This window comes from Mesoplodon mirus, assembly GCF_964341445.2.
Source record: "Mesoplodon mirus genome assembly, chromosome: 18".
In the NCBI taxonomy this organism is placed as follows: domain Eukaryota; kingdom Metazoa; phylum Chordata; class Mammalia; order Artiodactyla; family Ziphiidae; genus Mesoplodon; species Mesoplodon mirus.
Genome location: NC_138994.1, coordinates 26,805,047 through 26,820,540, shown reverse-complemented (window position 1 = coordinate 26,820,540; position 15,494 = coordinate 26,805,047).

The following is a 15,494-nucleotide window of genomic DNA, read 5'->3' as shown; positions in this document are numbered from 1 at the left end:
CACTGACAAACACAAGCTAACCCCTAAAACTGGCTCTGAGGGGAGATCACAAAGCCTACCATCAACATTAATCACCAAACATATTAGCCAGGGATATCTCAATAAAAGTAACACAGAAGTAGAGATTAGGGACAGAATTACTAACTCCGGGAGCTATGGGGGGAAGTGACTTAATTTCAAGCGTTAATGTCTCTGATATGTAGGCTCAGGTGCCCACCTCAGCACTGGATATGAAGATGCCTACCACAATTAATCAGGTCCCAACAGTTCATTTCTAACTGCGGTCTCCCTGAACCTCACTGCGGGTACTTCTGTAGCGTAGCTCTCCATACAAGGCAGGTCTCCGGTAACTGCCTTCTCTGGTTCTTCAGAAAACAGCATGACCTGGCTACACATACTCCTGAAGAAGTTCAAGCGTCTTCTGGAAAAACATAAAATAGAAACTGCCAGCCGAAGTCAAAGTGAGACAATGTCTCAAGCCACACTAAAATGGACTATAAAAAATACAGAGATCTAGAAACTACCTCTAAACGACGCCAGCACCAGACACACCTCACCATGTAGCCAACACTCTTGGCCGGGATACACGGATACACCCGTGTCTACAGCATGCAACCCTGCCATGTAGCGGACAGACACTGACCAAGCTGGGTCTTGTACAGCCTCTGCCACGGGGACAGAAAGGCCCGGAGAAGGGCGCTGAGTCGCTTAAACCCACCAGTGTGGGAAGAAGCACCACGTCCACCCATTGAGAAGGCCACCCCTATTTGCCTTGACTCTTTCTCTTCCTGTTAAAAATTATCCGACTTTCACCAAAAGAATACACAACACTAACTTTCTGCAAACTCCTGCCCCCGTGGGGAACGGCATTCCTGGAGACAAAAAAGCTGGAATCAGTAACCAAGGTTCTAATTCAAATCCGGTCTAATTCAAATCCATTAACCCCTGTGATCCGTTGCCGATCTACAAAAAGAGCCTAACAGCACATTAGTCGTTTGACCAGCCAGCGTCCAGCCCTTTTTCTGGTAATAAAAGCCCACAAATTCCCTCAGAGTAGGTACCTCTCCCCGCCTCTCAGTCAGCGTGGCTCCGGTGGGCTCGACTCCGCCAAAGAGCCACGGGTGACACGTGACCAGAACTGGCCAATCCCAGTCTCACAGCCTCAAACAGCGATTGGCTCCAGGTCAGACATGTGACCCCATAAGAGCCAATGAGACATCATGAGACTTTTGCTGAGGCTTCTGGGAAAGAGACAGGCGCTCTTTCCGGCTGAATCTAAACGCTGACAGGCTACAGGGGGTGAATATGCTACAGCCAAGTTTCTAACATACAGTTCCGACAACTGAAGTCCATACAGGAAAAGGCAGAGTTGACTCGTGGGGAGAACCTGAGTCCTGATGACTTTACTTGAGCCCTGAATCCAGCTAGCTGTGCCTGACTTTGCAGTTAGGTGAGCCTAACTCAAATTTCTTTCCAGCTTAAGCCAATTTAGGTTGATATTTCAGGCAGCTGAAGCGAACTGATGTATATGTGTATATCTGATTAGTACCTCACAGGATGTGAAAAATGGAATGAACTGATAGCTGGCTTGTAAAACAGTGTATATATACATGATTATTAAAAACACTGGTCACAGGTATTGATTAATAATAACAAGTGCCAAGAGAAAAAAGTGGGCATGGGAGAGAAATGACTTAGTGTGATATGTGGTTATCCTGACTCTTGAAAATATTCCAAAACATTTGTTTAAACAATTTTATCATAAAGCTATTTCAGCAATAAGAATAAGAATAATAACAAGAGCCATTTGCTGAATGCTTCCTGCGGGCCAGAGGCCGTTGAAATGACTATATTATGTAATCTGCTTGAGTCCTCATAATGACCTTACAAGGTGGATGTTATTATTATCATTCCCACTAACAGACAAGGAAACTGAAGCACAGACAAGTTAAGTTACTCACCCACAGTTACACTGTAAATAAAAGGCAGGATTCAAATGCAGACATTCTGATGCAGCTCGTGCTTTTAGCCATGACACTGAATCTGAACCTACACTCAGAGTTCTAATGCTGTTCCAGTGAAGCAGAAACTCAAACTCAGGCACTCCCCAAAGCATCAAATGGGAATGTAATATACCACTATTTTAACCCTGGAAGAGTCTTAAGGACTAATTCCTACATAGTTCTGCATTATGAAAGTATACATATTTAACCACATTAGTGATCATCATTTTTTTAAAAAGTGTGAAAACCCTCACAAACCTCAACCAATTGCATTCTTTGGTTAAACAAAAGTCCTAGATGTTCCCAAGACTAAGAGGTATATTAATTAGTACTACCTTTCCAGAAAATAACATTTGCACCTTCCACAAAGTCAACTTTATGAGGACATTCCCATCACTAAGTTACTTTTCACCACTTTTATAGAACAGAAACTTATTTTAAAATCTACCCATCTTAGTATAATATAAAAAAGAAAAAAATTTATGACTGGACTTTCTCAAAATTAAACCTTTTTCCTCTTTGGAAGACACTATTATGTTAGAAGGATACGAAGCCAAGCTAAAGACTGAGAAAAAACCAACGGCAAATCACATACCTGAAAAAGGATTTGTATCCAAATATATAAAGAATTCTCAAAACTCAACAGTAAGAAAACAACCCAATTAAAAGCTAGGCAAAAGATTTCAATGGCACTCCACCAAGAGGATCTAATGATGGCAAATAAGCACATGAAAAGATGTCCAATGGCATTAGTCATCAGAGAAATGCAAATTAAAACCATGATAAGATACTACCACATACCTATTAGAATGGCTAAATTAAAATCACTGATAGTGTCAGTGATGTGGAATAGGTGGAATTCTCGTACATTGCTAGTGGGAGAGTATAAAATGGTACAGACACTCTGGAAAAAGGGTTGACAGTTTCTTATAAAGTTAAAAATATACTCACTATACCATCCAGCAATCCCCTCTCCCCAGAGACAGCTACCCTAGAGATAGAGAAATGAAAACTATGTTTGCACAAAAGTCTGTACACAAATGTTTACAGCAGCTCTATTCCTAAATGTTAAAAATTGGAAACAACGCAAATGTCCTTTAATGAGTGACAATGGAAAACTACTCAGTAATAAAAAGGAATAAACTTTCAATACATGCAATAACTTAGATGAATCTCAAAGACAGAGTAAAAGAACCCAGTCTCAAAAGCTTACATGTATGATTCCATGTATAGGACATTCTCAAAAAGACAAAACTATAGGGATGGAGAAAAGGTCAGAGGTTGCAGAGGTTATAGGATGGGGACAGTTAACTATAAAAGGATAGCATCAGGGAATTCTGGGGGGTGATAATATTATTCTGTATTCTGATTGTAGTGATGGTTGCACAAACTACACGTGTTAAATTAACAGGATAAAAGAAAAAAGTTACTTTTACTGTATGATAATTTTAAGAATAAAATTTTAAAATTATGTTTAAATATGAATCTCAATGTCACAATGGACACGGTTTTTAAAAACTGGAAAGAAATAAAGAAGGATAAGTTTGTTAATAAAAGGTAAACCTGGGCTTCCCTGGTGGCGCAGTGGTTGACAGTCTGCCTGCCGATGGGGGGGACACGGGTTCGAGACCTGGAATGGGAGGATCCCACATGCCACGGGGCAACTGGGCCCGTGAGCCACAACTACTGAGCATGCGCATCTAGAGCCTGTGCTCCGCAACAAGAGGGGCCACGGCAGTGAGAGGCCCACGCACCATGATGAGGAGTGGCCCCCGCTCGCCACAACTAGAGAAGGCCCTTGCACAGAAACGAAGACCCAACACAGACAAAAATAAATAAAAAATAAATAAAAATAAATACATTTAAAAGGAGAACCTATACATTTCCCTTTCTGCAAATGTAGGTTTTCGAGGCAAGAGTAGAGCCTCAGAAAGAATGTCTGCAAACAGAACAATCACTAGTTCAACTAAGTACAAAATGTAGGATACTTATGAAGAATCCCATCACAGCTAGATAATTGGTCCAGGACCAAAAGTAAATACTGGAAGAAAAATGAAATCAACAGTGTTCCACAGAGGTGGTAGGCAGACTGGCCTGGACTAAGACATGTTCAGTAATAGATAATAAGGGTGCTGATTTGTAAGCATCATTCTCGTCCCACTGTGGACTTCCTTCTGCGACAGTATAAGGATACCACCAGATCATCTTGAAATCAAGTCATGAAATGTACTTTTATGTTTTTAAAAATCAATTCTTGTCCTTAAATTAACTTTTCTTATTAGTTTAGTCATGGTCCTCTATTACTTCTAAAACATTAAATCTTATTTGATTAGAGACAGACTTCAAAAAATAAAAATAAACTGTGATCAAATAGCAGGAACAAAGAGTAGTAACTAAAATTTCTTCAATCTAAACTGAAGATGATTTCTGTATCTCTGTCTTTTACATTTGTCTCCATTAAGGGAAAAAAATGATGTACCTCATAATTAACTTGGCTGGAATGAATCAGACTGCATTTGCAAAGGTTTCAGAAGACCAATGAGCTGTGCTAAACAGTACCACTATCCACCTGAGCAGAAATTACTATCCATAAGTTTCTTTACATAACTAACGAAACAAAAATTTAAACAAAAGAAGAACTACTAGAAAAATATTAGAGATTCATTTTTTAAGTCAATAATTTGCCTCACACATTATTATTTTCCCTGTGGAAACCCAATTATTACCCTGAAAACAAGACCACGTTAGAAAGTAAATGCATTGTGACAAAAGAAAGAAAAGGCAGATTGATACGTTATTAAAATAACTCACACGCCATACCCTGAGGAGTAAGGAAGCCATGGCAGAACAGGCCCCCTTCTCCTCAATGGACAGCACAGCTGTGGGGAAGACACTGCAGCTAGCACAAGCGTGTCACACTTCTTCAGGGAGGAAGCAAGTTACACACCACTCTAGAGAGGGCGCCCATAAACTGACGGCCACGCTCATTACCCAACGTCCAGGCCACCCACAGGCTGACTGCAACCCAACTTTCCCACCATTCCCACACAGGCCCCAGGAACCGTCAGGCCTCTGAGGCTCTGCCAATGCCCTTCCCTCTACCCAAATATCCTTTCCCTCCTCTCTCCGGACCTCAATCCTGCCCAGCTCTAAATGAACACTTCAAGGCCTATTTCCCTAAGAATGCCTCTCTCAAAACCAAAATTACTTCCTAGACAATGATCTGCCTCTTACTCATCCATTATCTTGGATTAAATACATCATGTAAGATGCCTTATCTGACCAACACAACTATTTTATAAATAGGAGTCATGTTTTATATCATCTATGACATGACATGACAACCAATCAGCTCACTAAAACCATTCAATAAATACTCTAATTGAATTTCCCAAAGAGTTGACCTAAAATAACCTAAATGCTAAGCATTTCAAGAACTGTCCTGAACCAAATTCACTTCTCATTTGAATGCCAATGTCATAGACAGGGATGTTGTATTGTCTTTAAATGTACTTGCCTTTATCCAAAACTAGAATCTCTGATGAATCTATGGGACACACATGTAAAATATTCTGCAAAGGAAAAAAGCTTTATTTAGTGTACTGTGCTTAATATTCAGCCAGACTTGAATTTTTCTCTAAAACTTATACAATTACTGAGTATGCAAGAAGCATTAGAAGAGAGACTAAGTCTATTGAGAAGAAAACTGGAAGCGAAGGTCAGCAATCATTTTCTACTTTGAATCATCTCTTTCATAAAGAGGTAAATTCTCCTAAATTCCAGAATGAATGGAATTCAATACAGCAAAGTAAAATGCTTTAAATACATAAAATAAATATCTTGATGGACCTTCCACCATCTGTTTTAGTAACTTAAATTATAAAAAAGAACCCTAACTTTAAGAAAAGTTATATCAAGAGCTAAAATTGAGATTGTTTTTCCATCTATTACTTTGATTTTCCTGACCCATTTTTGAGAACTGTCAGCATTCTGGATCAATAATTCCAAATTATTTCTTGAAGAGAGTGAGATTCCTCCCAAGTCATTTACTATGCTTACTAATCAATAAAGATATGAAAAAACAAAAAATCCATATTTATGAGGCAAGCAAATTATATTAAAAGACTGACTTTGAGAAAAGGTTGCTGCTTGCCAAGAAAATTTTATTATTATAAAATATTTTCTGTCATTTGTATTTCTTCATTTTCCCTTCCAGATTATCTGTGTAGCCTTGTAAACACATCATAATCCAAAGCAGTGGAGCTTTACCAATAAAATGTAAATCAACACAAGAGAGCCAACTGCATAATTAAAACAAAAGTGTACCGGGCTTCCCTGGTGGCGCAGTGGTTGAGAGTCTGCCTGCCGACGCAGGGGACACGGGTTCGTGCCCCAGTCCGGGAAGATCCCACATGCCGTGGAGCGGCTGGGCCCGTGAGCCATGGCCATTGAGCCTGCGCGTCCGGCGCCTGTGCTCCACAACAGGAGAGGCGACAACAGTGAGAGGCCCGCGTACCGCAAAAAAATAAAAAATGGGCTTCCCTGGTGGCGCAGTGGTTGAGAGTCCGCCTGCCGATGCAGGGGACACGGGTTTGTGTCCCGGTTCAGGAAGATACCACATGCCGCAGAGTGGCTGGGCCCATGAGCCATGGCTGCTGTGCCTGCGCGTCCGGAGTCTGTGCTGCGCAACGGGAGAGGCCACAACAGTGAGAGGCCCGCGTACCGCAAAAAAAAAAAAAAAACAAAAAAAACCAGAAGGTGCAAAACTGTTTCCTATCCCAGACTCCTATCTTCCGTCTTACAATACTGTAACTGACACTTCAGAGAATCAAAGTCCACACCGTGTAGGATTTTTCCCACCAGTACAAAACACTGGCTCAAGGGCAAGTTCGAACTGGCTATTAATTCAGTTCAGCAAACATTTCCTGAGGCCAGGCCCTGTGTTAGCAGCACTAAACGCAAAGAGGAAGCATGCCATCACTGCTTTCAAAAAACTCAGACTCTAGCAAGACAGGCAAAGCACAAATGAAAAATAGCAAGAAATACCTTCCATCTGCCGAAAGGCATGAGCTGCCCTCAAAAGAAGAACACAAGTTCACTGTGCAGAGATGATAGGGAGAGCACAGGGGAGTTTATCAGAGAGAATGCACAAGAAGTCACCAAGACAAGAAAAAGCACATGATACACTCCAGGTGTGTCAGAGAAAGAGGGAAAGGAGCTAAGAATGCCCTCCAGTGCCACAGGAAGTGAGGGCTTTATTCCATAGCAATGGAGCATGATGGGAGGTGTTTAAATAAAGGAGGAACCTATCGGGCAGTGCAGTGGTTGGGACTCCGCGCTTCCTCCACGGCGGAAAGGGGCGGGGAGAGGGTTTGATCCCTAGTCGGGGAACTAAGATCCCGCAGGCGGCATGGTGTGGTCAAAAAAAAAAAAAAAAAAAAAAAAAAGAAGGAACCTATCATGTAGAAGTCCTGTGAACAACTGGTGATAAGCAGGCATTGCCATTAAGAACAGACCACTAAGCAGTCCAAGTAATAGAGATTGAGAATTCAAGCGCAGCCTCTCCTGAGCTATACCACTCATAATGCAGGGAGCAGCAATCCTGGGCAAAGAAGACCTAAGATCCTCTGACCTGACAGTCACAACATTGCTCCGGCGGACCACACTTGCAGACCTCCCACCACCATCTCTGTTGGTTCCGAGACTGCTCTTCTTGCCTCTTCCCACCCTCGCTCACTCTCCCCACTTTCTACCTCACCAAACGGCCCCAAGGTACAGGTCTCCTCCATCCTTCCAAAGCTCAATTTATGCCACTTCGCTTTTAAGAAAGACCCACGTTAGCGCCTGTTTTCCCAACCAAAAGAAATCCAAAGAGGTATCTATTTTCACAAAAAAGGGGGGAAAATGAGAACAGTGCCCGGCACGTGTTGTGCAGCAGCCCGTACAGAGGCAATTCGCACTGTGCGCTGCAAAAGCGGGTGCAAGGGGCACCACCCAGCTCCTTCCTGGGAACCACACTCAGCACCTCAGCATCAAGCCACCATAGCTTTGAACTGTCACTGAGCTTCCGTACTTTAGCTCAATTTATTCTGTGCATCCGTTAGCAAGATGTGTCCTATGGTCACTGCTTCTTCGCTTTACGCCACTTCGGCTTATGAAAGGTTTCATGGGAACGCTCTGCTTTCAGTCATTGGGGGAAACCCATACTTATTGTCCTCCCGCCTCCCTCCAGCCTACGCATCCACTCTCGGCCTGGCCTTTCCAGCTTTGAAAAGACAACCTGGCTCCGCCCTCTACCGCCTATATACTGCAGTGAAAGATGAGGGGAGAAGCTGACAGGCAGACAAAAGGCAGCAGCAGTGAGTGAGGCCTGACGACAGACAACGGAAGAGTTCCAGGCCCCTTCAACTTTTGAGATGTTTGGTATAATAAACAATGTAGAAACACCTAAGGGATGGGATGAGAAAGAGCTCAAAATGGACTTCAGTATTTGTTAGCATTTGTTAAATATGGGTGGTACATACACGGGGTACAATGTAAGATTCTCCACTTTTCTCAGTATGAAATTTTTAATTAAAAATATACCAAAACACGGTTTTAAAAATTACAGGATATTTAAAATGTTTATACATTTGACAAGTTAATACAACACAAAAAATGAATTCTAATTGTGTAATTCACAAGGTAATCCAACAAATATTTAGAGTATTGTATCCTCAGGCATTACATGGCCTCCCTTTAAACTTCCTCAGCTCTCCCTCAGTGGGCTATAATTCCCACTTTACTTTAAGGGAACTTCAATATTTAAGTTATGGTTGCTGTTTATGTCCCTTATACAAACATGCATTCATTTGGGGAAATCAATTATCAAACAAACATCAAAAGTAATCATTTCTACATTACTAATGTGACTTTGCCCGTTAGAGATCAGAATGGCATTACAAGATCATCAGTCACTTATTCTATAGGCCAGAGTTGATGCTATTGACATTTTGGGCTGAACAATTCTTTGTTGCGGAAGGCTGTCCTGTGCTTCATAAATGTTTCAGCAGCATCCTGGCCTCTGACCACTAGGTGCCAGGAGCACGTCTCCTGACTTACGACAACTAAAGATGTCTGTCTCCAGACATCAGCAAATGTCCCCTGGGGGGCAAAATCATTCCTGGTTGACACCTACTGATCTAAACAAGCATAGAGTGTTTGCTTGCCAAATAACAGCAACAGAAGATGGATAAATCCATGGATTCCAAAGGTCCTAGAATTAGCAAATCTTCTCTATAAAACTCCTAGCCCACATCTAGAAAATATTACAAAAAGAAGCAAAATGAAAAGAAAAACTAACAACACATGAGCTAAAATCTTTACTAGGGACAGAACACAGCATAGTGATCCAAAGCACAGGCTTGGAGCCAGAGGACTTACATTCAGAACTCACCAGCTGTCACTCACCAACTGTGTCACTCACCAGCTGTGTGACCTGGAGCAAATGACTTAGCCTCAAGTATCTCAACTTGCTCACCTCTAAAATGGCAAGGAGACAACTAATACCTACCTCCTATGGTTATTTATTTTCACTTAAGAATTAAGCGAAATAATACGTGTAAAGTGCTTAAAAGAATGCCTGGCATACAGTGAGTGCTCAGTAAGTGTTAGCTATTGTTATTTCACTAAAATTCCATATTTTCAATTTATACAAAGTGGAAATCACTTTACAGATTTCAACATACAACACTCTATTTTTAGAAAATAAAATATCATGCTATGTAACTACTTTATCTACTTGACAGAGGAATTATTTTCACCCATTTTCACCATCTCGGTAAAATAATAATGGTTATGATTATGCAATCATAAGAGTGATTATGCTCTCCAATAGCCATTGGAGAAACAAGTGTACTTGTACATCACTGACAAACACAAGCTAACCCCTAAAACTGGCTCTGAGGGGAGATCACAAAGCCTACCATCAACATTAATCACCAAACATATCAGCCAGGGATATCTCAATAAAAGTAACACAGAAGTAGAGATTAGGGACAGAATTACTAACTCCGGGAGCTATGGGGGGAACTGACTTAATTTCAAGAGTTAATGTCTCTGATATGTAGGCTCAGGTGCCCACCTCAGCACTGGATATGAAGATGCCTACCACAATTAATCAGGTCCCAACAGTTCATTTCTAACTGCGGTCTCCCTGAACCTCACTGCGGGTACTTCTGTAGCGTAGCTCTCCATACAAGGCAGGTCTCTGGTAACTGCCTTCTCTGGTTCTTCAGAAAACAGCATGACCTGGCTACACATACTCCTGAAGAAGTTCAAGCGTCTTCTTGAAAAACATAAAATAGAAACTGCCAGCCGAAGTCAAAGTGAGACAATGTCTCAAGCCACACTAAAATGGACTATAAAAAATACAGAGATCTAGGGCTTCCCTGGTGGCGCAGTGGTTGAGAGTCCGCCTGCCGATGTAGGGGACACGGATTCGTGCCCCGGTCCGGGAAGATCCCACAAGCCGCGGAGCGGCTGGGCCCGTGAGCGATGGCTGCTGGGCCTGCGCGTCCGGAGCCTGTGCTCCACAACGGGAGAGGCCACAACAGTGAGAGGCCCGCGTATCACAAAAAAAAAAAAAAAAAAAAAAAAAAATACAGAGATCTAGAAACTACCTCTAAACGACGCCAGCACCAGACACACCTCACCATGTAGCCAACACTCTTGGCCGGGATACACGGATACACCCGTGTCTACAGCATGCAACCCTGCCATGTAGCGGACAGACACTGACCAAGCTGGGTCTTGTACAGCCTCTGCCACGGGGACAGAAAGGCCCGGAGAAGGGCGCTGAGTCGCTTAAACCCACCAGTGTGGGAAGAAGCACCACGTCCACCCATTGAGAAGGCCACCCCTATTTGCCTTGACTCTTTCTCTTCCTGTTAAAAATTATCCGACTTTCACCAAAAGAATACACAACACTAACTTTCTGCAAACTCCTGCCCCCGTGGGGAACGGCATTCCTGGAGACAAAAAAGCTGGAATCAGTAACCAAGGTTCTAATTCAAATCCGGTCTAATTCAAATCCATTAACCCCTGTGATCCGTTGCCGATCTACAAAAAGAGCCTAACAGCACATTAGTCGTTTGACCAGCCAGCGTCCAGCCCTTTTTCTGGTAATAAAAGCCCACAAATTCCCTCAGAGTAGGTACCTCTCCCCGCCTCTCAGTCAGCGTGGCTCCGGTGGGCTCGACTCCGCCAAAGAGCCACGGGTGACACGTGACCAGAACTGGCCAATCCCAGTCTCACAGCCTCAAACAGCGATTGGCTCCAGGTCAGACATGTGACCCCATAAGAGCCAATGAGACATCATGAGACTTTTGCTGAGGCTTCTGGGAAAGAGACAGGCGCTCTTTCCGGCTGAATCTAAACGCTGACAGGCTACAGGCGGTGAATATGCTACAGCCAAGTTTCTAACATACAGTTCCGACAACTGAAGTCCATACAGGAAAAGGCAGAGTTGACTCGTGGGGAGAACCTGAGTCCTGATGACTTTACTTGAGCCCTGAATCCAGCTAGCTGTGCCTGACTTTGCAGTTAGGTGAGCCTAACTCAAATTTCTTTCCAACTTAAGCCAATTTAGGTTGATATTTCAGGCAGCTGAAGCGAACTGATGTATATGTGTATATCTGATTAGTACCTCACAGGATGTGAAAAATGGAATGAACTGATAGCTGGCTTGTAAAACAGTGTATATATATACATGATTATTAAAAACACTGGTCACAGGTATTGATTAATAATAACAAGTGCCAAGAGAAAAAAGTGGGCATGGGAGAGAAATGACTTAGTGTGATATGTGGTTATTCTGACTCTTGAAAATATTCCAAAACATTTGTTTAAACAATTTTATCATAAAGCTATTTCAGCAATAATAATAAGAATAATAACAAGAGCCATTTGCTGAATGCTTCCTGCGGGCCAGAGGCCGTTGAAATGACTATATTATGTAATCTGCTTGAGTCCTCATAATGACCTTACAAGGTGGATGTTATTATTATCATTCCCACTAACAGACAAGGAAACTGAAGCACAGACAAGTTAAGTTACTCACCCACAGTTACACTGTAAATAAAAGGCAGGATTCAAATGCAGACATTCTGATGCAGCTCGTGCTTTTAGCCATGACACTGAATCTGAACCTACACTCAGAGTTCTAATGCTGTTCCAGTGAAGCAGAAACTCAAACTCAGGCACTCCCCAAAGCATCAAATGGGAATGTAATATACCACTATTTTAACCCTGGAAGAGTCTTAAGGACTAATTCCTACATAGTTCTGCATTACGAAAGTATACATATTTAACCACATTAGTGATCATCATTTTTTTAAAAAGTGTGAAAACCCTCACAAACCTCAACCAATTGCATCCTTTGGTTAAACAAAAGTCCTAGATGTTCCCAAGACTAAGAGGTATATTAATTAGTACTACCTTTCCAGAAAATAACATTTGCACCTTCCACAAAGTCAACTTTATGAGGACATTCCCATCACTAAGTTACTTTTCACCACTTTTATAGAACAGAAACTTATTTTAAAATCTACCCATCTTAGTATAATATAAAAAAGAAAAAAATTTATGACTGGACTTTCTCAAAATTAAACCTTTTTCCTCTTTGGAAGACACTATTATGTTAGAAGGATACGAAGCCAAGCTAAAGACTGAGAAAAAACCAACGGCAAATCACATACCTGAAAAAGGATTTGTATCCAAATATATAAAGAATTCTCAAAACTCAACAGTAAGAAAACAACCCAATTAAAAGCTAGGCAAAAGATTTCAATGGCACTCCACCAAGAGGATCTAATGATGGCAAATAAGCACATGAAAAGATGTCCAATGGCATTAGTCATCAGAGAAATGCAAATTAAAACCATGATAAGATACTACCACATACCTATTAGAATGGCTAAATTAAAATCACTGATAGTGTCAGTGATGTGGAATAGGTGGAATTCTCGTACATTGCTAGTGGGAGAGTATAAAATGGTACAGACACTCTGGAAAAAGGGTTGACAGTTTCTTATAAAGTTAAAAATATACTCACTATACCATCCAGCAATCCCCTCTCCCCAGAGACAGCTACCCTAGAGATAGAGAAATGAAAACTATGTTTGCACAAAAGTCTGTACACAAATGTTTACAGCAGCTCTATTCCTAAATGTTAAAAATTGGAAACAACGCAAATGTCCTTTAATGAGTGACAATGGAAAACTACTCAGTAATAAAAAGGAATAAACTTTCAATACATGCAATAACTTAGATGAATCTCAAAGACAGAGTAAAAGAACCCAGTCTCAAAAGCTTACATGTATGATTCCATGTATAGGACATTCTCAAAAAGACAAAACTATAGGGATGGAGAAAAGGTCAGAGGTTGCAGAGGTTATAGGATGGGGACAGTTAACTATAAAAGGATAGCATCAGGGAATTCTGGGGGGTGATAATATTATTCTGTATTCTGATTGTAGTGATGGTTGCACAAACTACACGTGTTAAATTAACAGGATAAAAGAAAAAAGTTACTTTTACTGTATGATAATTTTAAGAATAAAATTTTAAAATTATGTTTAAATATGAATCTCAATGTCACAATGGACACGGTTTTTAAAAACTGGAAAGAAATAAAGAAGGATAAGTTTGTTAATAAAAGGTAAACCTGGGCTTCCCTGGTGGCGCAGTGGTTGACAGTCTGCCTGCCGATGGGGGGGACACGGGTTCGAGACCTGGAATGGGAGGATCCCACATGCCACGGGGCAACTGGGCCCGTGAGCCACAACTACTGAGCATGCGCATCTAGAGCCTGTGCTCCGCAACAAGGGGGGCCACGGCAGTGAGAGGCCCACGCACCATGATGAGGAGTGGCCCCCGCTCGCCACAACTAGAGAAGGCCCTTGCACAGAAACGAAGACCCAACACAGACAAAAATAAATAAAAAATAAATAAAAATAAATACATTGAAAAGGAGAACCTATACATTTCCCTTTCTGCAAATGTAGGTTTTCGAGGCAAGAGTAGAGCCTCAGAAAGAATGTCTGCAAACAGAACAATCACTAGTTCACTAAGTACAAAATGTAGGATACTTTTGAAGAATCCCATCACAGCTAGATAATTGGTCCAGGACCAAAAGTAAATACTGGAAGAAAAATGAAATCAACAGTGTTCCACAGAGGTGGTAGGCAGACTGGCCTGGACTAAGACATGTTCAGTAATAGATAATAAGGGTGCTGATTTGTAAGCATCATTCTCGTCCCACTGTGGACTTCCTTCTGCGACAGTATAAGGATACCACCAGATCATCTTGAAATCAAGTCATGAAATGTACTTTTATGTTTTTAAAAATCAATTCTTGTCCTTAAATTAACTTTTCTTATTAGTTTAGTCATGGTCCTCTATTACTTCTAAAACATTAAATCTTATTTGATTAGAGACAGACTTCAAAAAATAAAAATAAACTGTGATCAAATAGCAGGAACAAAGAGTAGTAACTAAAATTTCTTCAATCTAAACTGAAGATGATTTCTGTATCTCTGTCTTTTACATTTGTCTCCATTAAGGGAAAAAAATGATGTACCTCATAATTAACTTGGCTGGAATGAATCAGACTGCATTTGTAAAGGTTTCAGAAGACCAATGAGCTGTGCTAAACAGTACCACTATCCACCTGAGCAGAAATTACTATCCATAAGTTTCTTTACATAACTAACGAAACAAAAATTTAAACAAAAGAAGAACTACTAGAAAAATATTAGAGATTCATTTTTTAAGTCAATAATTTGCCTCACACATTATTATTTTCCCTGTGGAAACCCAATTATTACCCTGAAAACAAGACCACGTTAGAAAGTAAATGCATTGTGACAAAAGAAAGAAAAGGCAGATTGATACGTTATTAAAATAACTCACACGCCATACCCTGAGGAGTAAGGAAGCCATGGCAGAGCAGGCCCCTTTCTCCTCAATGGACAGCACAGCTGTGGGGAAGACACTGCAGCTAGCACAAGCGTGTTACACTTCTTCAGGGAGGAAGCAAGTTACACACCACTCTAGAGAGGGCGCCCATAAACTCACGGCCACGCTCATTACCCAACGTCCAGGCCACCCACAGGCTGACTGCAACCCAACTTTCCCACCATTCCCACACAGGCCCCAGGAACCGTCAGGCCTCTGAGGCTCTGCCAATGCCCTTCCCTCTACCCAAATACCCTTTCCCTCCTCTCTCCGGACCTCAATCCTGCCCAGCTCTAAATGAACACTTCAAGGCCTATTTCCCTAAGAATGCCTCTCTCAAAACCAAAATTACTTCCTAGACAATGATCTGCCTCTTACTCACCCATTATCTTGGATTAAATACATCATGTAAGATGCCTTATCTGACCAACACAACTATTTTATAAATAGGAGTCATGTTTTATATCATCTATGACATGACATGACAACCAATCA